Here is a 23,031-nt window from a genome sequence, read left to right on the forward strand (position 1 = left end):
CCTCAGCAGGGACCTGACTGGAAATTGGCTATGAGCATTCTTTAACTTAGGACTGAAGGCAAGTATGCTGGGTTTTCTGAGTCACCTGGGAAAGAAATGGAAATCAGATCCCACCTGAGCCAGAGTGGCCTCCCTGGTTCAAATCGTCCTTGTGCCACTAAAGTTTTCCAGGAATCTGTAAAGAAACAAGCATCTTCCCAGAAATTCCCCTCATCACTGCCTCTCTTCCCTTGGCTGACTCCTCTTCACCACTCACTTCTCACCTCACTTGACTGTTCTTGAGGAAATCTTGTAGTCTCTTCCTTCAACCTCACAGACTGAATAGGTTCCCCTTTTGACCCTTGCCACACTCATCACCCTCTTTCCTACACTTCACCCATGTTAGCCGAATGGCTTGATGACTTGTCTCTGACACCCACTAGATTATGGGTGCTTAAAGAGTAGGAATAGAGTCCATTTTCAATGATATCCTTAACCTCTATATCCTTAACTTTACCCACTATAGTGTCTGGCCCACATTAGGGTTTCAATAATTATCACGGAGAGAAAGGAAGGGAAAGGAAAAGGTAGACAGACACCCAAAGAACGTTGTCCTGTTGAACCTCTTTTCAGTTCCACCAGCCTCATCACAGAGGCTTCTTGACTTGAACTTGGTGCTTTCTCTTTTCTAATCCTGCAAATTTTGTTGGTGATGAGGTATTGTCTCTGCCTGCCTTCTCCAGCCCCAGATTCTGGGAGGTCAAGGGAGTGGCTGGCAGAAGAAGCCTGAAGGGGATGGTGCAACATCAAAATTCAACTGGGAAAACCAGATCTTCTACCCCTTGGAGGTGTGGAGTGCAGGTAAGGTGCCCCACTGCGAGTGAGTTCTTTCTCTCTATCTTTCCCACAGCATGAGGCATTCAGAGGCATTCATGCCAAAATCAATTGGAGAAACACTAGCTTAAACAGAAACAAAGGAGCTTCTTGAATGGGGAATTTCTTATAAGTTGAGTACACTGTGAGACTTGAATCTGTGATATAGGGACAGAGGATTCAATTTTTTCCTCAAATTAGTAACCAACTGATTTTTTTGGAAGGATTACTGGTTCACTTAATTACTGTCATGGAATAGGGCTTCTCTAACCATTTGTGACATAGGACAAGTTAAGGTTTATTTTTAATTTCCAATTTGCACAGTCTTACTCTGCATGACTAGAGCACAGCCTATGCTGTGTGCCATTCACCACATGTGTTTGACAATATCTGCAATGATTATATTTGCTTCAAGAAGACAAGTCCATTGAACAATTGGATGTTGAAGCAGTGTTTAAATTCTTACTCTAAATTTCTGTATTTACCTTATTGCATACCAATTAGAAAAAGAAAAGTGTTCATTGAGTAGTATTCCCATTAAACACCTGCTAGATAAATTTCCTCTCTCTTGAAATCTCTCCTACCTTCTCTCTGTCTCTGTCTCTCTCTCTCTCAGAGTAAAAAAAATAACTGGAGAGTGAGCTGATGAACCGCCATCTCTCAATTTCCCTTATTAATTTCCAGACTTCCAATTAATTGATTTTTCATCATTGAAATCCCATAGTAATAAGTAACTTTTATATAAATTTGACATGTATGCCAGGTGGATAAGAGTATGCCACGGACAAGCAGTGGCATTATTAATGATCCTGTCATCAATAAAATTGCAATTTAAAAAAAATAAAGCCTTAAGCTTAGCTCATGAATGTGTCTGAGACCATCTCGCACGCCTGAGAAAAGTTGCTGATCCTAAAGATTTTTTTTCCTCTTTGTGTTGCAACTTGAGCTTCTTTTGATGTTTGCCTCTTTGGATATTACTTAAATAATTAAAGCAGCTATTTTTGACCTACTTTACATACAGGAAGTTTAAATTCCATTATTGAATTAGAGAATTATCTAAAGGCGCTTTGTTAGATAGAAGATAACAGATAAATGACAAGAAGGAAGGAAGGAAGGAAGGAAGGAAGGAAAGAAAGAAAGAAAGAAAGAAAGAAAGAAAGAAAGAAAAGAAAGAAAGAAAGAAAGAAAGAAAAGAACGAATCTAGATTTTTTAATGAAAAGTCTGGATGCCATGAAACCCAGATGATCACAAAGCCCCATTGTGATTCTCTACAGCCCCAGGTGTGGACTTCCTGCTAACTTCAAAGGGAATTGAGGAGGAAGAAAGTACAGTGCCTTGGGAATGCACCCCAGGCTTTTGCTACCTGGTGAGAAGGTTGTAATGTCCATGTAGCCTATGTCTACAAAAGGTCCTGGTCCTGATGGAAAAGTTCATCTACCTTTATGGGCAGTCCTTGGAGCCAGTTCTGTAGTGCAGAAGAGGCATGGCTCCAATCACAGGCCACTTTGATCCCAGCTCTATCAATCAGCATTGACTCTGTGGAGTCCTGAGCAAGTCACCTAACCTGTCTGCACCTCAGTTTCCTTTTTTATAAGATAGATATAATAAAGCTAAGCTTCTGGAGCTTTTATGGAGATTAAAAGTAAGGTTTTAAAGTTCCTATCATTATACCAAACATTTAAAGAAGAACTCATTCCTATTCTCCTGAAACTGTTCCAAAAAATAGAAATGGAAGGAAAACTTCCAAACTCATTCTATGAGGCCAGCATCACCTTGATCCCAAAACCAGACAAGGATCCCACCAAAAAAGAGAACTACAGACCAATATCCTTGATGAACACAGACGCAAAAATTCTCACCAAAATACTAGCCAATAAGATTCAACAGTACATTAAAAGGATTATTCACCATGATCAAGTGGGATTTATTCCAGGGCTGCAGGGTTGGTTCAACATCCGCAAATCAATCAATGTGATAGAACACATTAATAAAAGAAAGAACTAGAACCATATGATACTCTCAATAGATGCTGAAAAAGCATTTGACAAAGTACAGCATCCCTTCCTGATCAAAACTCTTCAAAGTGTAGGGATAGAGGGCACATACCTCAATATTATCAAAGCCATCTATGAAAAACCCACCGCAAATATCATTCTCAATGGAGAAAAACTGAAAGCTTTTCCATTAAGGTCAGGAACACGGCAGGGATGTCCATTATCACCACTGCTATTCAACATAGTATTAGAAGTCCTAGCCTCAGCAATCAGACAACAAAAAGAAATTAAAGGCATCCAAATTGGTAAAGAAGAAGTCAAACTATCACTCTTCGCAGATGATATGATATTATATGTGGAAAACCCAAAAGACTCCACTCCAAAACTGCTAGAACTTGTACAGGAATTCAGTAAAGTGTCAGGATATAAAATCAATGCACAGAAATCAGTTGCATTTCTGTACACCAACAACAAGACTGAAGAAAGAGAAATTAAGGAGTCAATCCCATTCACAATTGTACCCAAAACTATAAGATACCTAGGAATAAACCTAACCAAAGAGACTAAGAATCTATACACAGAAAATTATAAAGTACTCATGAAAGAAATTGAGGAAGACACAAAAAAATGGAAAAATGTTCCATGCTCCTGGATTGGAAGAATAAATATTGTGAAAATGTCTATGCTACCTAAAGCAATCTACACATTTAATGCAATCCCTATCAAAATACCATCCATTTTTTTCAAAGAAATGGAACAAATAATCCTAAAATTTATATGGAACCAGAAAAGACCTTGAATAGCCAAAGGAATATTGAAAAAGAAAGCCAAAGTTGGTGGCATCACAATTCCGGACTTCAAGCTCTATTACAAAGCTGTCATCATCAAGACAGCATGGTACTGGCACAAAAACAGACACATAGATCAGTGGAACAGAATAGAGAGCCCAGAAATCGACCCTCAACTCTATGGCCAACTCATCTTCGACAAAGCAGGAAAGAATGTCCAATGGAAAAAAGACAGCCTCTTCAATAAATGGTGCTGGGAAAATTGGACAGCCACATGCAGAAAAATGAAATTGGACCACTTCCTTACACCACACACGAAAATAGACTCCAAATGGATGAAGGACCTCAATGTGAGAAAGGAATCCATCAAAATCCTTGAGGAGAATGCAGGCAGCAACCTCTTCGACCTCAGCCGCAGCAACATCTTCCTAGGAACAACGGCAAAGGCAAGGGAAGCAAGGGCAAAAATGAACTATTGGGATTTCATCAAGATCAAAAGCTTTTGCACAGCAAAGGAAACAGTTAACAAAACCAAAAGACAGCTGACAGAATGGGAGAAGATATTTGCAAACGACATATCAGATAAAGGGCTAGTATCCAAAATCTATAAGGAACTTAGCAAACTCAACACCCAAAGAACAAACAATCCAATCAAGAAATGGGCAGAGGACATGAACAGACATTTCTGCAAAGAAGACATCCAGATGGCCAACAGACACATGAAAAAGTGCTCCACATCACTCGGCATCAGGGAAATACAAATCAAAACCACAATGAGATATCACCTCACACCAGTCAGAATGGCTAAAATTAACAAGTCAGGAAATGACAGATGCTGGAGAGGATGTGGAGAAAGGGGAACCCTCCTCCACTGTTGGTGGGAATGCAAGCTGGTCCAACCACTCTGGAAAACAGCATGGAGGTTCCTTAAAATGTTGAAAATAGAACTACCCTATGACCCAGCAATTGCACTACTGGGTATTTACCCTAAAGATACAAACATAGTGATCCGAAGGGGCACGTGTACCCGAATGTTTATAGCAGCAATGTCTACAATAGCCAGACTATGGAAAGAACCTAGATGTCCATCAACAGATGAATGGATCAAGAAGATGTGGTACATATACACAATGGAATACTATGCAGCCATCAAAAGAAATGAAATCTTGCCATTTGCGACGACGTGGATGGAACTAGAGCGTATCATGCTTAGTGAAATAAGTCAATCGGAGAAAGACAACTATCATATGATCTCCCTGATATGAGGACATGGAGAAGCAACATGGGGGGGTAGGGGGATAGGAGAAGAATAAATGAAACAAGATGGGATTGGGAGGGAGACAAACCATAAATGACTCTTAATCTCACAAAACAAACTGGGGGTTGCTGGGGGGAGGTGGGATTGGGAGAGGGGGAGCGGGCTATGGACATTGGGGAGGGGAGGCGAACCATAAGAGACTATGGACTCTGAAAAAACAACCTGAGGGTTTTGAAGGGTCAGGGGTGGGAGGTTGGGGGAACAGGTGGTGGGTAATGGGGAGGGCACGTTTTGCATGGAGCACTGGGTGTTGTGCAAAAAGAATGAATACTGTTACGCTGAAAAAATAAATAAAATGGAAAAAAAAATAAAGTTCCTATCACATAACAGATATTCATTAAGATATATTTATTATCGCTATTATTATGAATGCCTGGGGGTTCTCCTCTCCCCATGTAAGATCCATAAGGGTCTTTCCTCTCAACCTACTTCATGAAGCCCAAGCTTTTACACCACAACCTGTCAGCCCAGCTTCCCTGCCCATGGCAGCCTGAAAGAGACCCACATGACCATGATTCTAGCGACACCACAGTGGAGATGTTCTCTCCTCACTGGTCTTACCTCTCTCTTACTAGTTTTTGAAAACATGGCTTCATTCACTCAACTTGCTTATAGCTCTCACACTTCCAGCTCTGTTGGTGACAACATGAGTGCACCATTTCATCACCTAAGATAGCACTGGAAAATGTTTAGGAGATGCAACTACGTATTGAACATGTCCCTTCTCACCACTTGGAACAGAAGCCAAGGAGCTCAGCCCTAAGTTTTATGATGGGTGGGGGGCACTCTACATATTCACACAGGAGTGGTCTTAATCCTCTCTGTTCTTTAGTCCTGATTCCTATGTCTAGAAGATCATTTGCTCACCTCAAAGTCCTCCAGTTTCCCTCCCCATATGGAACTCTGGACAGTCTGTCATGATATGGTATGCTCTCCTAAGTGAGAGCCTTAAACTCTCCATTCTTATCCATGCATTGATTCAACAACCCTTACTGAGGCACAGTGGTAAGCTCTAAAGGAATCAATGAGAAAGAAATGAAAGATGCCATCTCTACCCTTACAAGAAAGGATCATTTAACATTTAAGGGTCATTTAACATTCATCAAATAAATATCACAATTGTCCGTGCTGTGCGGTATCATCTGGTACTTTATTAAAGGAAATAATAAGGGAAATTGACTTGGTCCAAGACGTCAAGGAAGGCTTGTCTAAAGCAATCATCCTAGCTTCAACCTGAATGATGAGGAATATTAACTAGAGGAAGTGAAGGCCAGGGTGGAGGTGAGAGTTTATTCCAGATAAAATAAATATATATTTGAAGGCCTGAGGCAAGAGGTTATATGATGTGTCCAGTTGAATCCCCTGGGAAATGAGGATGAGACTCATGAGACAAGCAGGCAATGTTCGTGTTATGTAAGACTTTATAGGACCTCTCAAGGATTTTGGTCTTCTGCCCAAGAGCAATGAGTAGTCACTGCAGTGATGTCAGTGGTTGGAAGATGATATGATAAAATTTGCACTTTCAGGAAGATGTTATTGGGTTTTCTGCTAATTGGACATCAACCATCTTCATAGATGTACTTCCAAGACCAACCTCTCAGCTGGCTCTGAGACAGGGCACCAGGAGGCAGCATGAGTCGGGGCTCCCTATAATTGGGTGTCTCTAATCTCTTCTGCCCTGTTGGTGATGATTTGAGCATACCATGATTTCGTCACCTTCCTTATCTTGGCTTCTGGTGCCAAGGATCTTTCAGCATATCCAGCTTTTCTCTGCCTGGAGGGCAAGAAAATCACTACCTTTGGTTCCAGCATCTTCCTCTCTGCAGAGAGGGATTAAAATACTGAATTTCAGCCTCATTAAAGGTCAAACTCATTGATGAGTAATCCCTACTAAAAACTTTTATCATTTTGGATTATAATCTCCCTTGCTTTCTTTGCCAAAAACCAACATATTAATAATTAAACCATAAGGTCCATGAAAAACAGACCTCTTTTCCAGTGTTTTATTTCCAATTTGTTTCAGAGTAGTTGCTCAATAAATACTTGTCATATAAATGAACTTTAGAAATATTTTTACAAGTAGAAATTAAATTAAAAAAATCACTCCCCATCTTACTATTCTGAAATAATTTTCCATTTTTTATAGAATGTTTTTGTTCTCATGTTTATAGACATATAGATTGAATTAACTTTTAAGCATGTAATCCTGGATTATATACAACTTAGACATTATTTCCCATATGTTCTTATCATAAATATGTGAATAAACCTCTTAATTAGCCACTTGGATCTTCCCGGAATGTATGCTGATGGACACAAGTTACATGCACAACAATAAAAGGCAGGAATGTATGTTTAAGGCTATAACCTGATAAGTTAATTAGGGCTGTTTTTCTCCACACAGAGGAAAAGAAAATACAATGTACCCTCAAGGGAAGAAAGAGAGAGAGAGACAAAGAAAGAAAGGGAGGGAGGAAGAGAGAGAGGGAGAGAGGAAGAAAGTAAGAAAGAGAAAGAAAGAGAGAAAAAAAGAAAGAAAGAAGAGAGAAAGAGGGAAGGAGGGAGGGAGAGAAAGAGAGAGAGAAAGAGGGAAGGAAGAGAGAGAAAGAACTGAAGTTTAGGAATCATAAATAAACTAAATGTTTAGATTTTTATATTACTTAAAGCTTTGAGCACCATTCTTCAGGCAAAGAAATAGGATTCTAAAGATAAACTGTATCTGTCCAAGATTACAGATCTAGGAATCTTCTAATCACTGAACCTGGTCTCCTTGGCCAACTCTTAGGAGTCTCTCTCACTGACATCGATAAGCAGAAATGGTCTAAATAAATGAATAATTTTACTTAGTGTTTTTACAGATTGTAATAATGCATCAGAAACTTCATTTTTTAAGAGTGGCATTAGCCCACATTAACATCCCCATGTGGAAATCAAAAAGTTATGAATTATTGTGACTAAAAAGTTGAAGAGGTTTATCTCAGGGTGGCGTTAGAAGAAATTTTTTATTTTTCCACTAAAAAATAATCGGTCATCTATTTTAATAAAATTAATCTTCTGTGTATTTGTTATAGGTTCAGATAATAGTGGCTAATCTGATTCTCATAAAATCTGAGAGGTAGGTGATAAGTCTGGAAGAGTTTGACTTAAAATACTGGCTCCGTTACATGGGGAGCAAGGGATAATGAACATCTCAACCAGATCTACTGATCTGCTCAGGACCAGCTGGAACTGAGGTCCAATGAGTGGTCCTAGGGACTGACAACCAATGAAGACATGCTGTGCTTTATTTAAGGTGTTGTGGAAAGGTGTTGTGGAAAAACAAACAATGCCTTCAAACACCAACCCTAAATCTGTGGATCAGAAGTCACAAATTCTAGGCATTGATTTTCAGTTGACCTATTATTGCAAGGATCTACAAAGTTCACAATGGCCATGTGATTTTACTAAGACATGACTGGGAGCCTACCACAAAAAGAAATTCAGCTTTTAAAGGTAACTTTATAAAATGTAGTCATTTATGATTAGAATTCATTAGTGTAAGATGAACCATATGTTTAGCAAACAGTTGGTTCTGTCATAGCTTTGGACACTGGGCACTCTCAAGAAGATGAATGAGTCTGAAGTCTAGCGCCTCTAAGTGGTGGGAGGAATAAGAACAATCTCACAGGGCTTTGTGTGCCATTAAGAGTCTAATAAAATCAGGAATTAGAACAGGAAAGGGGACTGGAGATGAGCATTCAAATAGCCCCACAGAATGGCCAAGAGAAACCAAATCAGGACGAGAGGTAAGGTGGTAACATGGAAGATCTCACAGGAGCCATTGCTAAGGGAAGTTTCTGATGCCTTTCTGGTTGAACTACCCCAACCTTGGCTCAAGCCTCTGCTCTCCCCACTTCTCTGTCCCCAACTCACACCAGACCCCTCTTCTTATACAGGTTCTGTTGGAAGTGTAGACAACTGATAGGATCAGAGCAAGCAGCAATACCTGAAAAGAGCATGGGTGCTGGGGTTGGGGAGGAAGGCTAGGATTGGAATGGGGAAATCTGAATTCTACTCTATGTTCTGACTCACTTACCACAAAGACAGGTCCTTTCCCATCTCTGAGAACACCCATGACAAATCTTAAATGCCTCCTCAGTCCCTCAGGAAGGTTTCTGTCTCCTGAACTCCCTCTGATGTCCTGATCAGTCATTGTCCTTGGAATGCTGAGTCCTCAGGCTTGGCTCTGCCTGCACAGTCAATCAGCCACAGGCCCAGGTTTTCTGGTTCCTCCTCCACTTCCAAAGTTAGAAGGAATACCATCCCACATGGTGGTGTCTGGCAAACTGAGCAACCACCAAAGAGGCCAGAGGACATGATCCAGAAGTCAGAGAATTAATTGTCCATGGAATGAATCTTGACTAATGGGGAAAAGAAAAATGGAAGGGATCCAAGTGGATAAATTCCCTCCTCCCTGCGTCCCAGGAATGAATCCATTTCTCCCATAACCAATCCCAGAAGCCCTTCCTACAGAGTAGCCTGGCCCATCATGAAGGAGTAACCAGCCTAGTAACACCTCACTTCTCATTGTTTCCCAGGGTTCTTTCTTACCTTCCCTCTTTTTACATTCTTATTGTCTGGGGTCTGCCTCTTCCAGGTGGAAGGCAACAGACTTCAGTGTTTTCAAGAACACATCCTAAGCCTGAGCCTTTGTCGTCAAAATAAGACAGAAAAACCTGGTAACCCCATAGTCACTTCTGGATCTGAGATTCTGGAGTCCAGATTCTAACCTGCAACAGAACCTTGACCAAGAGTTGCCACGAAGCAGACAACTCTTGTGTTGTCCTTGATGAATTACTCAGATTAGGTTACCACTCTGCATTGGGAAATGGTTCCATGTGGTTTCTAGCATTCTTCCATTTCACATGTGATGAAACAGGCTCAGAAAGCTTAACACATTTGCCCAGTGCCATGTAACTGACAAAGAGCCAAAATTCCGACTTAATCTGATTCTTTGTCCTACATTCTACCAAAGCTCCTTGATTATTGGAAGCAGATGTTCATGCATATCCCCCCAAAATCTGGAGCAGACAACTTAGCAATAGCAAAACTGCCAAGTTCAAGGGGTCAGGGAAATACAAAACAGGGAGGGACTTCCCACCAGCCACCTTGCCACAGAAACATGTCGCTCCTTCCCTCTTGACAACTCTAACCCTCCCTAGGACTCTTGATCCTTCACAAATGGCCCCCTGTCTTCTCTGAGTAAATGGTATGAGTTCCTGTTCAGACCCTCAATACATTTGACCTCTTAAAGAAGGTCACTGAGATGAAATCTTTCACACACAAGAATATTCTCCCACTTACACTTGTACACAAGCACAGGACTGACCTCATGGTTTGTGAAGAAGGTGAGCACAGTTTCGTAACTAAAGATGAGTAAAGCAGGAGCAAGAAGGACGTGTTGAGGCCTCAGAGGTGTAGGGACAACAGCGTACTCAGGAGTCCTCAAGGGGCCATGTGCTGGGGCTCTGCGGGGTTGGGAAATCAAATTTGCATGGCGCCAAAGACTGCATTTCACATATTGGAACTGCAAAGACCCAACTTCACCCCTGCAGTTCTAGGATTTGAACGTCTTAGTTTCCCAGGACACATGGTGTGAAAGTTTCTCAAGAAGTATTGATTAACTGATTGGCTGATTGATTAAATGGATGAATAAATGAATTCTGCTGTTTCTGATTCTCTAGGAACACAAATCTCTTCCTTGGAGATCAGCAGATGTACCGTTGAGATCAGGCAGCTCTGTGCATCCTAGTTTTGCCAGGTTGTGAGCAAGCAACTTTACACTTGCTGGACTTTTCCCCTCATCTGAACAGAGAGGGTTATAATCTCCATCTCGAAGCACATCATCAATACTGGAAGGCTTAATTCATAAACATTACCTGACACACAGAGGGGCTCAGCAGATGCTAGTTTCCTTTTCCTTTTTGTCTTCTCCTCCTGTGTTACCTGAATCCCTGAGGCCCTGGTGCTTGATAGCACAAAGCCAAGGTCAGTAGTGTGCCGTCCTGTGCTTGTTTCTGAAGCTCTGTGCCATAGAGCCCTCGAGATCACAGCCTCTGAAAGCCAGCTGTTTCCATTTGAATACCAGCCGGATCCCTTGTAGCTGTGTGACCTTGGGTAAATCACATGACCCCTCTGAACATATGTTTCCACATCTGAAAGATGGGGAGAGCCGTGCTTACCTTGGAAGGATTTTGTGAACACACACAGAGTTTAGAATAATGTCTGGGCTTAAACAGTTTAGTTAGTGTAACTATTCTGTCATGTGTATAAACCTCTGCTTGACATTTAAATTCCTCAAGCCAGAAGCAAAGTCTCTTTCTGTCCAGGGTACTCAAGCCTACAGTGTTCTCTCTCTTGTCTGACCCCGTAGGCATTTTCTCACCTGCTGCTGACGGTTTGCTCTCCCTGCCCCGACGGCCCAGTACCCCATCTCCCCAGACTTCAGAGAGCCTGGGGACTTTTGGAGCAGGCCCTGAGGGTTGGAAGTACAGTGGCACTGGGCCCCCAGTCCCTTCTGCAGAATCCTGGGTCTCCGGAACACAACGAGCCCCCACCCAGCCTCCTCTGGAGTGGCCCCCAACAACACACTCCGCTCCCTTGCACAGAACCCTGCAGGCCAGTCAAGATTCACATGGAATTCATGACACTCTTAGCTTGATGACGGGGCCTAAAACCACCCCCCTTGCTCCCCAGTTTTTCTATGTGTTTCTTTTTAGGGAAGTGGGTGCATGAGGGCACACTAAGGTTTATTAAGTAAGAGGCAGAAATGCTTGCAAACTTCTACGGCTCCTCCTGGGCCTATAAACAGTTGCCCTCAATCCCTCTTTCCAAGACAATAAAACCTGAGGGGAGGTGAGCCCTGGGCACCAGGGTGAGAGTGGCTCTGCTCCCAATCTGAGGCTGAAACCCAGAGGAAGCCATGGCAGCCTCCTCCCCTGCTCCAGCCTCCATGGGAGGGCTGGCAATGGGGAGCCCTCAGAGCTAAAAGTGCTAGGAGTCTAAGAGCCTGAGTGCCCCCATGCATATGTAAAAACCTAGACAAGGGGCAATTTCAGGGAAGCTGGGGCAGCATGAGGACCCAAGAGGAGCCTCCAGGAGGAGGCTTCGGAGGCTCAGCAGCCAGAAGTCTTTAAGAGCAAGAAGGTGGTAGAGCATAGGGGACAGGACAGTGGGCCATGACTCCTGTTGCACGTTCTGCTACTCCCTCGGCAGGGGGCCCTGAGCCCATGATGCCACCTCCCTTGGCCTGGTTCCTCCTGTGTCATGAAGATAATGAGCTCTCCAGTGCATGCAGAAGATACCAACACACACAAGTAACAGTGTGCTGGGAATATAGTAAACACTGAAGAAACGATGACAAATCATTACATAAAATGTGGGTTGACCATAGAATCTGAAGGATTTGGAGCATGAAGCCTCATGTGGTTAATAAGAGTGTCACAGAGATCGTCCCCCATGGGTATGTCTTGGTGGTGGGCCAGCCGTCTTCTCGAAGAGCCCAGAGGAAGCCCCCAAGGATATTGGCAGACATCAGTGGTGCTAAGACAGGCCAGCAGGAGTTGGCCTCCAAGGGGCACCCCAGCACAGGTGGCCATGATGTTGCCCAGTGAGCACTGTGAGCAGAGTCCACAGGGCCCGGGCTCAGGCCTCGGAGGGATGGAGGACAACTTGCAGCCCAGTGGCAAGCCAAACAGCATATGCTGCCCTTCAGCGAAGAGGGCTGTAAGGATGCACATAGGTTCCGAGAACCTGGCTGCAGAAAGAGAAGCTGGGACGGACCTAGGGCTGAGGTTTAACACCCCAAGTAAAGAGTCAGAGCTCCTGGTTGCCAGTCATTTTTTTAATGCTCCTTCCAAAAAAGTGGATTTCTTACTTTTAGCCAATGACATTTCCAAATGTGGGGTCTGTGAACAGAACCACATTTCATCTCAAATATTCGAGGGATTCTATACCAGGTCACTGGGGTGTGCTTCTTGGAACAGCGGTGTGGGTTATACACTCCGCATGACTGAAAGACGAAGCTCAAACCAGAGCTCAAAAATGGTGCCAACAGGTGGCTAGTGAGCCCTGAAAGCAATTTAAAGTGCAGGTAAAATTAGACCTTTATTCTGAACCTGAGATCATATACCAAAGTCAAAATTAATTTTGGAAAATTGATACATAATGTAAATAACAACCATGATAAAGAATTCCATATCAATACTTTGTACTTATAATTCCAGAGCCCGTGAACAAAATTGCAGAGTAGAAGAGAAAAGGGGGAGGATGCTAGTAGAGAAAGTAAAAGGGCACTAGAAATTCTCATTCAAATGGGAAGAGCTAAATTTAAAACAGGACCTATACATTTAAACAAAATAAGGGGTATAAAGACATTAAAACACTCAACAAAAAGCAAGAGACCAAGGCAAAAATAAGGACATGTAAAAATAAACTCTAAATCAAGAAGATAGAAAAATGAGCTCAACAGTTATAACTGTACGTATAAATGTGAGTTTAAAATGCATAGAAACAGTGATGTATGGAATTGTGGAATCACTATATTGTACGCTTGAAACTAATATAATGCTGGATGTCAGCTATACTAGAATTAAAATTAAAAATTTAGGGACATCTTTGGCTCAGATCCTGATCCCAGGGTCCTGGGATCAAGCCCTGCATCAGACTCTCTGTTTAGCCGGGAGCCTCCTTCTCCCTCTCCATCTGCCTGCCACTCTGCCTAATTGTGCTCTCTATCTCTCTGTCAAATAAATAAAAAAAAAAATCCTTTTCAAAAAATTTAAAAATTTTAAAAAATTAAAAAGTAACAAAATACTTCCTTAAGAGTCAGTGAAAGAAAATAAATAAAATAAAATATATTAAAACAAAGATCCTTTAATTTAATCAGAATCCATATTTAAACAAAGAGCCATGAATTTTTTAATGGATTATCAGGTTTAAATAAAATTTTAAAAGGAAACGATAGTTAAAAATGTTCCTGCTGGACAAAAGGTTAACTGGGAAAGAGAAACCTGCTTTCTAATGACAAAAGTTCAACAACAAAGAGAAAGAAAGAAGACACAAGGAATAATCATAAAAAAATTAACAGCGTTCATCTCCTGGTTTTTAAATTACATATGAGTTTTCTTTCGTTATTTTGATTTATCTGCAGTTTCTCTGTTTCCTTTTTTTTATTTGCTACTCATGTCAAGTTTCTATTCTTTTCTTTTTTTATTTCTTTTCAGTGTTCCAGAATTTATTGTTCATGCACCACACCCAGTGCTCCATGCAATATGTGCCATCCTGAATACCCACCACCAGGCTCACCCAACCCCCTACCCCTCCCTCCAAAACCCTCAGTTTGTTTCTCAGAGTCCACAGTCTCTCATGGTTCATCTCCCCCTCGGATTTCCCCCAACTACCTTCTCCTCTCCAGCTCCCCATGTCCTCTGTGTCATTCCTTATGCTCCACAGATAAGCAAAACCATATGATAATTGACTGTCTCTGCTTGACTTATTTCACTCAGCATAATCTCTTCCAGTCCCGTCCATGTTGATACAAAAGCTGGGTATTCATCCTTTCTGATGGAGGCATAATACTCCATAATATATATGGACCATCATATCTTCTTTATCCACTCATCCACTGAAGGGCATCTTGGTCTCTGTTTCCTTTAATGTACAGAAAGAGAGAATGGGTTTGCAACTCCTTCCCTACTGTCCCCATTCTCAAGGAAGCTAACATAGTTCAAGTGTCTCCTCTTCTGGGAAGTCTACCCTGAACTTCACAAATCCCACTGTTGTTTGGACCAAATTTGGTGCCTTCTCAGGGGTGTCCTGAGCCTGCTCCAGCTGAAGAGCAGGGTGTGCGCATCTCTTCTGCCCCCGTGTTGGTAACACCAACACCACCTCTTCCCAGCACTAGGCTGGTAGCTTGAAACCTGCCAAGATGGGGGGTTGTAATTTACACCACAGAAATCAACAAATGTTGCAAATCGAGGTCTCTCCCCAACAGATAGCTGGTTGTTAACCATCACACACCACTGTTTGTATTCCCAGATACCTGTGTGTGGTCCTCTGTATAGTTTTTGTCATCTTGTTCTATAATGTTCCACCTATTTTTCTCCACCACTAGCTTATAAGCAGTGGTAAGACATTTCATCATTAATCTCTCACCCATGCCACAGGACTCTGCACATCATTGGTGGAAGGGGGAAGCGGAGGAATAAAGAAGGGTAAGAAGGAGGAAACATGGAAGGCAGGAAAGGAGAGAGGGAAGGAAAGGAAGGATGATTCTTTCTTTCTTCGAATGTAATGACATTGCCTAATTGATCCCAAAAATAACCACCATAGCCATTCCTTGGAGCATGAAGTTCTCCAGCTAACTATCACCAAGAAGACCTGGGCTTCCTCATTTCTGGGGAAGAAAAAAATGCTTTGAAAAGCAGCCATTAACCTCTGGATCTTCTAGCCAGACTGGGTCAGGAAAGTAGGATCTGGCTATCATTGAAGAGACATCTCTTAATCCCACTTAGGATGACAAATCCCGGTTTAGCACACGTCCCAAGATGTAACAATTCTGAGTTTGTTTCCTTATTCAGCACCTGGGAGTCATGAGAACTTCTCTTCCACTCACCTTCTGCCATTTCACCAAGGCCCAAGTATTGAGAAAAGACCTCACAAACACAGAGTACTTGAGACGTTTATATATTTGGCTCCTACCCCCTTTCAAAATGTCCTGGAAACTCTTCAAGAACCATTCTGCAGTCAAAGCCTATCAGGTATCTTTTGGGGAGTGATCAATTCGAGTAATGTCCTCATTGTGTCAATAGACCATAAAATATGACCATTAGTGTAAACTCCCCTTCTCCAGGAATATGTAGACCCAGGCCAGGAGAAGCTCCAAGGCCAAGAAACTTGTGGAAGTTAAACAAAACAGAAGAGAAAACAGTAGCTAGCTCAACTGGTTTGGCCAGTTATTCAGACATGTACTAGACACCTTCAACCAAGTTGTGATTTCCAACATCTTCTTCAAGTCCCTTCAGGTTGTGTGTACTGTGTGTGCATGGCCACTGCTGTTTCAGAAGGAAAGGAAAACCACTAATTATTGAGTAGTCACTGGATTTGTTCATTGGTTCAACAAATACTGATTGAACACTGTGCCGGGCACAGACCTGGGCCCTAAGAATACAGATGAATGAGACAAACTTTTGGCTTGTGCAATCCATCGGAGGAAGGGGCCCCAGAGAAGCAAAAACAAAACAAACAAACAAACAAAAACAACAACAAATAAATAACCTAATACAGATCATAATAATCTCTATTAAGGAGTGAAATAAAGCCCTGGTGGTACCTCACAAAAGAGAGCAATGTATTCAAGAGGGCCAGGAGAATGGATTCTCAGCAAAGAAGACCGCAGAAGCAGAGAGCCTGCAGATGGAACAGAATTCAGCATATTCAAAGAACATATAGGAGGTCTGTGCAGCTACAAGAGTGAGCATGACTTTGGTGGGAAATGAAGAGGGAAGGCAGAGACAGGCCCCAAGCATGCAGGGCATGGTAAAAAAAAAAAAAAAAAAAAAAGAGAGAGAGATTTTAATGTAAATGCAACAGGGAGCAATCGAGGCATTTCAAGCTACTCAGAGACATGAGCCAGCTGCAATAGTTTTCCTCTGAGTGTTGTATGCAGAGCAGATGGGGGACATGGGATAAAAGCAGAGAGATTAGACGGACTGCTGTGTGGACTTCCTTTCATCAGATGGAAAAGACATCTCTTAATCCCAATTAGGCAGCAGAATTTAATGCATGTTCACTAAATCCAACATGAAGTTTTCAACGTGGACCCATTTGCCCAAAGGAATCATTTGGTGTCTCCACGCCTCTCTCATACTTGTAGCTGCGTAATCTTGGACAAATTACATCACCTCTCAGAACCCAAGTGTCTCCATTTGTAGAATCAGTTTAGCTGAATCTTCCAGAGTATCCAGTAAATATAACACTCCTTGGGTTCTTGGAAAGGAAAATGACTCATATCTGCTGGAAATAGACCAGGTAGCTCCAGGCAGTTCTCTGGGCCGGGCCACAGCCAAGCTTGGGTGGAGCCTAAAAGGGGCCAGGGTGGAGACCCAGAAAGGCCTGGGGAATCCTGCAGTGATCAAAGGTGATCATGCAGTGTAGAGTCCCACGTCCCGCCTGCAAACCTTCAGCTCAGGAATGTAGCATGGGTGGGACCCGCTAGTGATGGAAACAGCAGAGAAAACCAGGAGGCCCCTGAAAGAAACTATACAAATGAATATTTAAATAATTGTGGCATTGAAAACATTTTTTTTTATTTGACCGAGAGAGAGATCACAAGTAGGCAGAGAGGTAGGCAGAGAGAGGAGGAAGCAGGCTCCCTGCGGAGCAGAGAGCCCGACTTGGGACTCGATCCCAGGACCCTGAGATCATGACCTGAGCCGAAGGCAGGGGTTTAATCCACTGAGCCACCCAGGCGCCCCGCATTGAAAACATTTTTTACTGAATTGGAAATCAAAGGCAGAAAGCATAAAGGAAAATATTGATAGAATTTATTTTATGAAAAATAAAAGATTATCCTGCAAGTCAAAAATAAGATAGAGAATAAACCAATTAAAAATGGGCAAGAGACATGAACAGACATTTCACAGAAGAATCATCGTCAATAAACCTTTGGCACGATGTTAAAGAGTATTGGTGATCAGAAAAATACAAATCAAGGTAACTAGGCCCTATAATTTTATACACATTCAATTGGCAAAGATCCAAAGTTTACAATACTAAGTTTGAAGTGGATTTAGATCTATAGACTGTCTTACTTACTCTGGTAGAGTGAAACATGGTATTACTACTTGAGAAAATAATTGAGCAGGGTCTTCTAATAGTATTTATATATTCTATGGGTTCAGTAGTTTCATTCATAGGTGTAACTAACCATGTACACTGGGACACACAACCAAGAGAATTTGGAGCTACATTGTTCACAATTACGAAAACCTGGAAACCACTTAAATATCCACTAATGAGAGATGGGTTAGTCATAGTATTCGGATTGATAGATGGTAAAAATAGTGTATTTTTGCAATGGACTCTCACAGAGTAGTCAAAATGAATAACCTTATAATGACATGACACGCAACCATGTGGAAAAATTTTAGCAAAATTGAATTAAATTTGTAAAGTACTAAAAGATTACAAACAAGTCCTTTAGGTTCCTGAAAAAGTTATTTAACTTGAAATGGGAGGTAGATATATGGGTATTTACATAAGTAAAAAATTTTTCTTCCCTCCAAATTTATTGAACTGTACACTTAATCCTTTATATACTTTATTGTATATATATTGTAAGTCAATAGTAATTGTCCTAAAAAAGATTACGTATCCTTTTTATGAAATTACAAACCACAAAAATTTAAAAATCTATCTTTTAATACTATAACTCCACTTTTATTGAATTAAACTAAATAGAAAGAGATTCTGGGTGATGATGATCTAAGACTAGAAGAGGTATGAGGAGGGGCTGGCAGAAGACAGCCAGCCATGTTCATATGTAGCTTCTTGTCAAGTAACATACTTACATGTTGAGAGCTGAGATTCAAGCACAGATCAGTCTGACATGAATTCACCATTCTTGATTAATATCAGAGAACTTTCCAGTTCCCTGGTCCAACCAGAATTCTGCTGCTAACCTTACGTACTTAACACTTTATTTTGAGTTCTATGGGGTCCTGAATGTCTATCATTGTTCTGTTACTGTGAAGTTACTCACCCCATAGTTCACCTCCCACAGAGTGTGGTGGTAGATTAAAGAAATCCACAAATTTGCTTGACTGAGAGAATGCTTTAGGAATGAGATTCTGGGCTTCTAGTGTCTTAAGAAACCTTTCAGCCTCCACCTAGAATACTCTGGGAACTCTGGGAACTCCATCACCCTGTTCTGGAAAAGCCTGAGAATCCCTTTGGAAAGACCCACTTAAAGACAACTGAGTCCTCCAGCTAACAATGCCTGGTTGAGTTCTGACACCAACACTTAAGCCCTGTGAGTGAGCCATCTTGAAAACTGAACCCTCCAGCCCCAGTTGAGATGGCTCAGCTGACAGTGTGGAGCAGAGTGGAGCTGACCCACCAAACTTGCTCAGCCTCTGATATAGGAGAAAAATACAGGATTGCCATTTTTGTAAGCCACTAACTTTGGTGTGGTTGGCTATGTGGCAATAGACTGAAATGGCAGCTATTCGTTCTTAAGTGATGAAGAAAGAAAAGAAGGAATGGAAGGAGAGAGGGAAAGAGGAAAGTATTTGCTGCTTCATTCCATGGAGAAAATTGCATAATTTGAGTACAGTTCTCTTTGTGAGTAAATGCACCCTGGCTCCTGGGCTTCTGGGAGCCCATTGGGTCGAGAAGGGTACGGTTTGGGCTCTGCATCAGGCTGTCCCTGAGCTTTTCTTTTTATCCTCAGCAAAATCAGAGTGGTAAAAAGATGGAAGTTCTGGGTGCAATCCTGTGCTTGTCCAAGCAACCACAAGGGCAGTGTCTACAGCAGAGACAGAAGTTTTATTTATGCACTTTCTTGTGTATTCATATACCCTGTCAAAGGCATTCCCAGACTTGTCATTTTTTTAAGATTTTATTTATTTATTTGACAGAGAGAAATCACAAGAGAGGCAAGCAGAGAGAGAGGAAGGGAAGCAGGCTCTCCGCTGAGCAGAGAGCCCGACGTGGGACTCGATCCCAGGATCCTGAGATCATGACCTGAGCCAAAGGCAGGGGCTTAACCCACTGAGCCACCCAGGCACCCCAGACTTGTCATTTTAACCCTATGGAATTTTTCATCCATTTTGGAATTTCAATCACCGTGTCACTGAATGGTGAAGGTGATGTAGGGGCAGCCCAGCTCCTTTGAGCAGCGTACATCCCATGGGCTCTGCCTCCAGGTAAGCTGGTCCCTGGTGACCTGCTGCCAAAAGCATTCAACCAAAGGAAACTGGACCCTGGCCATGAGGTGACATTCTTGTGCAAGAAGCTCATCTGAATGGTGGCTTCCTTCTTCTCCTTGAATTGTGATTACATCCTAACAAAATAGACTCTCTTTTCAGGGTCTCTAACTTCTGGAGTGGCAAATGGAATCAAAGAGTCCATCTGGTCCAGACACCTGACACAAAGCTGAGAAACAAATAAATGTTCCAAGATACTAGAAATGTCCGTCATTTGCCTATTTGTTCTCAGATCCATTCCCCACACGTGCTCTCAGCTCTATGTCAGACAGGGCTGAATCCCACAAATGGCACAGCCAACCCTCATCAGAGGTACTAGCAGGGAGGAGGGAGGGAAAGAGGAAGTGAGAAGCCGGGGTATCTCTCCCTATCAGTCTTTCTTTCAGGCTAGTGACTGAAACACTTCCATGGCTCCCTGTGGTCCAGGGTGGCCCTCCCATGTCCCCAGGCTCTACCAAGTCCATCCCTTCCCTTTACACATGTACACCATTTCCAAGCTATTGCGGTCTTATTCCGGATGCGCCAGCATGAACGCCTGTGTGTCTACCACCATTTCTTTAGCTGCTTCTATGTAGATTGAACCCTTCAAATGCACACATCTTGAAATTGCTGAGATATTTTACAGAGCAAGGAAGACCCTCATCATTCTACCCTTCTTCAGCCTAATACAATCAGGCATTCTCCCCATCAGTGAGCCCAGCCCTTCCATTGACACCCATTAGATCTGCAGGGCTTGAACCTGAATTCTCTCAGTATTATTTCATTCTTGAAGTGTCTTGTTTTAGAGAGTAATTCTCCTTCTGTCGGTAAGCAACTTCAGGCCAATTTACATAAGTCCCTGAGGGGTTTTGGACTGTGCTGTGTATGTCTTCCTATCACTAGTACCTTGTCATTTTCAGAAATCTAGCATTTAAGACAGAAGAGCATAGCAGGAAAGTCCTGGCCCCGTCCATTCTTCCCCCTTATATCCATCTTCCCTTACATCCATCCACCATCCAATCCCTCACTGATTCAAATGAGTTCATGGATTAAGTATAGAGATTTTGGAATTTGAGAAACATGAGAATTAAAATACAACTTCATTCCTTTTTTATAACTATGTGTTTTTGACAAACTATTTGCTTTTCTGAGCCTTAGTTCATTTTCTGGGAAATAAGAGTATGAATATCTACCTCACAGAATTTTTGTAGGGATTAAAAATTATGATGTATAATGTACCTGTGAAAATAAAAGGAAATAATTCTGTGATTCTAATCAGCGGTTACTCACTGTCTCATGCATATCTGGCTCTGTGCTAGATGGTGAAGGCTTAGATTTTTCTCAGGTTTATCTGGGACCATTTAGACTGCCAACAATCAGAAGGAGATAAGTCATTTATCGTGCTATGTCTCAATTTTCTACCCTGTAAAATGAGGTTGGTAATGACTATTACTGTTGGTAGCTGTTGTGAGAAGTAAGTCAAGCTGTCCCTCTGAAGTGCCTAGCACAGGACCAGGAATATAGCTAGCACTAGGTAAGTTTGTGTTAATTAAAAAGGAAGAGGAAAGAAGCAGGAGGACAAAAAGGAGGAGAAGGGGAAGGAGGAAGGGTAGGAAGGAGGAGGAGAAGGAAGAGGAAGGGGAAGAGCAAGGAGGAGGAGGGGAAAGGAAGAGGAGGAGGAGGAAGGAAGGAAGAGGAGGACAAGAAGGAGGAGAAGGGGGAGGGACAAGGAGGAGGAGGAGGAAGAAGGAGAAGGAGAAGAAAATGAAAATGATGATCCTGTTCCCAGGAACAATTCATAAGTGCCTCTGCCTGGAAGTGAGTCCAGATAAACCCTTTACAAAGCCTTGGAAATTCACACGAAGCAGTATGTTCAGCTCCTGTGGCGTGAGCAATGCCAAAGACCCATGGAAAGCAGAATTCATGATGACAGACCTGGCCTGATTTCCACAGAGAACAAAGTCATACAAGGTGGAACAAGTTACTGATGGACCAGTAGGGGATGCCAACCCTCTGTATGATGAGTGCCAAGACTAGCCCTCTGTGAACATGAACCTCTCTGTGAAAAGGCAAGGATACCACAGGCTTAGACCCAACTTACTGTAACACAGCAGGACTGGATTAGATAATGTCTACAAAGTACTTTGGACTCCTTGGAGAATGGTCGTCTATAAATAGCAGGTGGTGGTATTATTATTAATCAGGTAACTTCAGCTTCTCACTGAAGCTAATTGCTACCCAGGCCGATGGGACATCCACTTGGGTGTAGCAATAAGAACCAAGCTTTAGGGGCGCCTGGGTGGCTCAGTGGATTAAGCCGCTGCCTTCGGCTCAGGTCATGATCTCAGGGTCCTGGAATCGAGCCCCGCATCGGGCTCTCTGCTCCGCAGGGAGCCTGCTTCCTCCTCTCTCTCTGCCTGCCTCTCTCCCTACTTGTGATCTCCCTCTCTGTCAAATGAATAAATAAAATCTTTAAAAAAAAAAAAAAAAGAACCAAGCTTTACAGCTGCAATCCATGATTTATTCATCATTAGATTGGTGGCCAAGAAAGAAATGCCTCTCCTAAAGAGCAGTGGTATGTATGGTCTAAGGGAGGCCCAAAAGGGAAAAATAAAATCTGTTTTTCTGGTCATAAAGACTTTATTCCGGTCCCATTTCCACTGCTGATTGGGTACATGAATAAAGTGACTTACTTCACTTTTCTGAGCCTAAGTTTCCTTATCTGTAAAAGAGAGAGGATAGTTCCTATCTCTGTCGGTTTCCTTATCTGTAAAAGAGAGATAATAGTTCTTATATCTGTCAGGGGTGTGAAGATGACAGGGAGGGGTGACTGTTTCATCCCAAACCTACCATCAGGCCTGGGATCCCTGTGGCCACTTGTAAGATCCACCTCAAATGCTTGTGACTTATCACTGTCACGATGAAGTTCTAAGCCTTCTTGTCTACACCACCCCTTGCTTTATCAAGTCTGGGCTTGGGTCACCAAAGAAATCGGCCCAGTTTTCAGGCCCAAGAAAAAGTAGAGAGAGAGATATCTCAACAGAAAGCAAACAGTAGACATGCATTGTGCCCC

This window comes from Meles meles, chromosome 16, assembly GCF_922984935.1.
Source record: "Meles meles chromosome 16, mMelMel3.1 paternal haplotype, whole genome shotgun sequence".
In the NCBI taxonomy this organism is placed as follows: domain Eukaryota; kingdom Metazoa; phylum Chordata; class Mammalia; order Carnivora; family Mustelidae; genus Meles; species Meles meles.